Source organism: Myxocyprinus asiaticus, chromosome 38 (genome assembly GCF_019703515.2).
Source record: "Myxocyprinus asiaticus isolate MX2 ecotype Aquarium Trade chromosome 38, UBuf_Myxa_2, whole genome shotgun sequence".
Taxonomy (NCBI): Eukaryota; Metazoa; Chordata; class Actinopteri; order Cypriniformes; family Catostomidae; genus Myxocyprinus; species Myxocyprinus asiaticus.
In genome coordinates this window covers 858,776-864,804 of record NC_059381.1, presented here as the reverse complement: position 1 = coordinate 864,804, position 6,029 = coordinate 858,776, and the positions used below count along the sequence as shown (strand labels likewise).

Below are 6,029 nucleotides of genomic sequence, written 5' to 3'. Positions count from 1 at the left end.
AGAACGTTCTCTAATGGTCATTTTTAGATTTTATAACCATAAACTAAAATTCCTAGAATGTTGCAGGGAGGTTTTTGTGTGACAACCAATAAAGAACCTATTCAGAACGTTCTCTAATGGTCATTTTTAGATTTTATAACCATAAACTAAAATTCCTAGAATGTTGCAGGGAGGTTTTTGTGTGACAACCAATAAAGAACCTATTCAGAACGTTCTCTAATGGTCATTTTTAGATTTTATAACCATAAACTAATGTTTCCAGAACGTTGCAGGGAGGTTTTTGTGTGACAACCTATAAAGAACTAATTCAGAACGTTCTCTAATGGTCATTTTTAGATTTTATAACCATAAACTAATGTTTCCAGAACGTTCCAGGGAGGTTTTTGTGTGACAACCAATAAAGAACCTATTCAGAACGTTCTCTAATGGTCATTTTTAGATTTTATAACCATAAACTAATGTTTCCAGAACGTTGCATGGAGGTTTTTGTGTGACAACCTATAAAGAACTAATTCAGAACGTTCTCTAATGGTCATTTTTAGATTTTATAACCATAAACTAACGTTTCCAGAACGTTGCATGGAGGTTTTTGTGACAACCTAAAAATAACTTACACAGAATGATCGCTGACCTTCCTGCATTGTTCTGGGAATGTTAGTTTATAAAAAATAAAACCTTAAGAGAACATTAGGAATTGGTCCCCCCCCCCCCCCCCAAAAAAATATATATATATAATAATAATAATAATAATAATAATAAAAATAAAAAACGGGAATCGCTATCTATCTATCTATCTATCTATCTATCTATCTATCTGTGGTCATGTGACTGGTGTATGTACAGTGTGAGGTACACTGATGAAGTCTCGCTGTAATGACGCGTGCTCGTATGGCTCATAATGTGTCATAAGCGCTCTATAGCGTCTCCATGTTGAAGATCTCCATGTCTGCTGCTGCTGCTGGAGTCATGAGAGGCTCTGTGGATCTTCCTCCTGTCTCTCTGTCTCATCGCAAACTCTTGTGCACCCTCTGGTGCTTGCACGACTCCAGAACTTCTTTGTGTTGCCTGCTTAGCAGATTGTCTTCCTTGTCTGTGAGGCAGCTCATTATACAGAGACAGACTGAGCTCAGGTCATCTGCTGCTGGTGTGCTGAAGAAGAAGAAGAAGAAGAAGAAGCAGAAGCAGGAGGGAAGATGGCGATCATTCTGCTGCTCTAGACCGGACACAACTTTACAGAAGATCTCGATCGAGGATCCAGTCGTGAGTATGCGTTTTCTCAATCGTCAACATCTCGACTTGCTCTTAATGATCCAGTAATGTGCTCGAGCTCGGGCTGGTTGACGAGGCGCTTCGGGAATGACCTGGAAACGCGGTTTTCCTGCCTTTTTATCTCAGTTGAGGAGCAGCAGATGTGGTGACCCGAGAGGAACGGATAGACACCGAACCGAACGAACGAACGCTCTAAAACTAGCACCTTCATGTCGGTAAAGTGACGCGTTGCTGGAGCGTTCTCCTTCAGATCTTCTATTTATACCCGTCCGAGCGGGCTGTTCTGAGGGGATTTGTCGGGAACGGTGTGCCGTTGAGGGAGTTTGAGGGCGCGGATTCGGTTACGAGTGAATTGTGGCAGGTCTGACGGAGCTTTTGACCGTGTGCTGGAAGCCATTGCACGGATTTGGAGCTCCGCGTCCATTTAGAGAGACGCGTCCAGACGCTCTCGCGACGTGCCTGTGACGTTCAGTGTTACAATGTTGCTTCGTGACAGTGTTACAATGTTGCAACGATGTTCCTGTACACGCGCAAGCGGGCTGCGGGTGTTTTTCTCGGGTTCCAGGTGTTTGTCACAGCAGGTATAGAATAACACCGAGGGTTCCTCCAGAAAATGGAGTCTCACTGGAGAACAAAGGTTGACTTTCCCAATGCACATGGACCTGCAACCTCTCACAGTGAGATTTATGGAGATATATTTCACGCTTGTTTCACTCCTTCTGCATTTCTTTCACTTGTGCTATCAAGTCAGGCTGAAGTTTTGCTTCATTATTATTTAATAACGCAGGTGCTTCGGGTTATATTGCGCTGCTGTTGTTGTGTACATGTTGTTACAGTCTGAAGCGTTCATCATGAGTTTGTTATTATCATGTTCTACAGTGGCCTTCAGAAGAACCTCATAAACATCTATTGAAGATCTACAGTATGTGTTTAATATCTCCAAGTCTTTAGACCTTTTAGAACATTTAGAAGAAGTTTATTGTATTTTAGCAGATTTGGTTTGTTTTGGGGAATTGAATATTGTGGATAATGTCATCATTTGTATTCACCTGCTGTTGTTCTGAAAATGTTCTATTATATATTTTGGACTAAAAATGGACAAGAGTGATATTTAAAGGCTTTAACATATTAATACTGAATTACGTGGCTCTGCAGATCTGTCACGTTCTACAGGTACCTCCAGAAGAACCTGATTTACAAATTACGAGAGTTTCTGCTCTATAGAAGATCAGACGTGTTAGGGTTTTTTTTTTTTTGGAACATTTTGAAGAATTTTGTTGTATTTTAGCTGATTTGGGAATTGAATATTGTGGATAATGTCATAATGATGTCCGGTGTTGTGTTTATTAACTTGTTGTTGGACGATAGAGCTTTTTGAAGGTTTTATGAAGTGTTTAGCATGTTAATGTTGATTTATGCAGCTCTGCAGGTCTGTAATGTGCAACAGTGGCCATCAGAAGAGCCTCAAACCAATTATGAGAGTGTATGCTCTATTGAAGATCTGCATGTTTAATATCTCAGAAATGATGTTTTTGAAGACGTTTGTTTATTTCAGCAAATTTGGTTTGTTTGGGAACTGGTATATTGAGTCTAATAGTTGGGTGGTATTATTGTGTAAATGTTTTGTGGGAGGTTTTATGTTGGACTGATTTGAAGGACAGTGCTTTGTTTGGAGGCTTTATGGTGAGTTTTAAATGTTAATGCTGAATTTGACATCTTAATGTTCTACGGTGGCTTTCAGAAGAACCTTGTTTACAAACTATGAGTGTTTCTCACAAGTCTTTTTATAGTGTTTTGAATAGGTTTGGTTCGATTTGCAGATCTGGTTTGTTTTGGAAATGACAGGAACTCATGCTTGCTGTTGATCTGAATGTTGGATAGTAGGTTTTACAACTTTTGAGTCCATTATTTCCTCAGTGCACCTGTGTGTTGTTTTGGATCATATGTGTGACATCTGAAGCTTCTGCCTGGAAGTGAAACCAAATGTTTGTGCACTTGTCTGGCTTTAGTTTAATTATCTGACATGGTGCATGTGTAAATGTACATTTATGATTACTGTCAGATGCATTGTGCAGCATCAAAGCGTTTTGAGTTATTCTGTTCATTTCAGTAAACTGTGAAAGGCTGTTTGTTTCTACACGGCACTAGAGTACTGAGTGTGTGTGTCCTTCTGCAATCGCTCTGGCCACTGTGAAATCCTGCTGACAAAGACAGCGCTCTACACACACACACACACACACACACACACACACACTCAATACGACAGACACAGGCCAGAGGAACTCAAAATGGTGGCACGTCTCCCATGTCAGGGCAAACAGGTTCTCTCAGATGAAGGTTACAGGCTGTTCCTGCAGGAATTGCAGCTATCTGATGCATCTCAGGTGGTTCTTTATGGTTTGATGTGGCTGTGAGGACATTTACTGCATTTTGATAGTTTATCAGCTGATCAAATAAGGAAATATAGTTTGTTTTATGGATTTCTAAGCCAAATGTAAGCTAGGATATGTCAAGGAGACGCTGTGTTTGCTCTCTGGCTGATATCTCTCATGGTCTATTTTGCCTTTGCAACTTGTTCATCCAGTTTTGACTGGAAGTTCCTCTACGGATTCTCGGAAATCATTTCTTTGGTGCTGCTTTTCCTTTTCAGCAAACATTTTGGGGATTTTTCTGGTGACACGCTGTAGTCTCAGTGTAATGACTTTGATGGGGTCGAGTGTCTGACCTGGAAAAGCTAAAAGCCGTCTTATGCAACAGTTGAGCACACACTGATAGAGACCCATGGTTCAAGCTCACCAATGACCCACTTTTCATGAAGATCCAGTCTGAAGCCCGTTCAGCACATAGGAGAAATGCTCAATGTTTATAGTATAAGTTGGCACCAAAACTTTAGGTTTGTTTTAAAGATGTAGTGTGTCATTTTTTTGGATGTTTAAACACTTTATATCCCAGTTTAATATGAAGAATCAACTATATGTAAGCAATCTGTAGGTTGATTTCCAAGAAAAGTGTGAACACTGTGTCTCTGTGGTGCTTTCACAACATTCAGCATCCCAACCAACCCGACTCATCAACACTGGCCACATTTACATGCACTTGCAAATGCGATTAAGGCAATACTATTGCTTAAGTAAACAGAATACTGCAGATATGTTATTGCGATTATGCCAATAATCAGATTAATGATATTCACAGTAAGATATGTGGAGTACTTCTATTTTAATCTCTTTAAACAGGCATGTAAACGCTTTAATCACATTTTTTCCACTCTGACCAATGTGTGCCTGCGCCAGTGATGCAGATGGATGATGTTATGCTCGAGCACATAAACATTTGTAAACATTGCGAAACAGCTGCACTTACTTTCTCGCCTTCACTCAAAAGAAAACATATTTTCCCGAGTGACAAATGTCCATTTGCAGTGTGAATTGAATGTTGGTGAGATAAAAAGACCATATACCGCAAAATAATGGCAAGGTTTGTCTTTGTGGGCGGAACACAACAACATCCTGCATACCCTGTGTAGTCTGATTCACAAACCAATGACTCTTATGAACCGATTCTTTTTAGTGAATCAAAACAGACAGAGCAACCGGTCTATTCTGACAAACAAATGACTCGTATGAACCGATTCCTTTTAGTGATTCAAAACAGACAGAGCAACCAGTCTATTCTGACAAACAAATGACTCTTCTGAACCGATTCTTTTTAGTGAATCGAAACAGACAGAGCAACCAGTGTAGTCTGGCAAACAAATGACTCTTATGAACCGATTTTTTTTAGTGAATCAAAACAGACAGAGCTACCAGTGTAGTCCAACAAACAAATGACTCATATGAACCGATTCTTTTTAGTGAATCAAAACAGACAGAGCAACCAGTCTATTCTGACAAACAAATAACTCGTATGAACCGATTCTTTTTAGAGAATCAAAACAGACAGAGCAACCAGTCTATTCTGACAAACAAATGACTCGTATGAACCGATTATTTTTAGTGAATCGAAACAGACAGAGCAACCAGTGTAGTCTGGCAAACAAATGACTCTTATGAACCGATTCTTTTTAGTGAATCAAAACAGACAGAGCTACCAGTGTAGTCCAACAAACAAATGACTCTTATGAACGGATTCTTTTTAGTGAATCAAAACAGATAGAGCAAACAGTCTAGTCCAACAAACAAATGACTCTTATGAACCGATTCTTTTTAGTGAATCGAAACAGACAGAGCAACCAGTGTAGTCCAACAAATCAAATGACTCTTATGAACGGATTCTTTTTAGTGAATCGAAACAGACAGTGCAACCAGTATAGTCCAACACACAAATGACTCGTATGAACCGATTCTTTTTAGTGAATGGAAACATATAGCACATCCAGTGTAGACAATAACGACTCTTATGAACTGGTTCTTTTATTCATTCATTCATAAGACTCTGATGCTAATTGTCAGTGTCTATTTCATTAACTTTTTTAATAAGGGGTAATTTATAAGGGCATTTTTTTCTAACCATATAAAAACTGTCTCATCCTTTCAAGTCAAGAAAATCTTAAACGGTTCATTAAAATACATTTTCAGTTTGAGTAATTAGGTTGTTACCTATAAAATTAAATCAGAATCATATTTGAACTCATATTTGGTGTGATTATATATTTAACTAGGCCTAGAATAAAATATATCCAATGATACAAACAAAACTTACATTTTGGGGGCATTTTTGTCCCAAGCCTCTGTTAGTTTCTGACCCTGCAAGTGGTGCAA

General features: G+C 39.1%; 1 protein-coding gene across 4 annotated transcripts in view; it reads left to right on the top strand.

Annotated features, from left to right (window-relative positions):
- The first annotated feature begins 1,034 nt into the window (after positions 1-1,034).
- The window catches only part of LOC127429085 (zinc finger protein 462-like), a 77,480-nt gene continuing 72,485 nt past the window's right edge, over positions 1,035-6,029 (top strand). Inside the window, exon 1 of one of the 4 annotated variants that reach the window (XM_051677876.1) lies at positions 1,035-1,260. The gene's annotated coding sequence lies outside the window, so the exon portion shown is untranslated. Of the gene's footprint in view, positions 1,947-6,029 lie in introns of all 4 variants that reach the window. The other 3 variants (XM_051677875.1, XM_051677874.1, XM_051677872.1) reach the window with 3 other exon arrangements.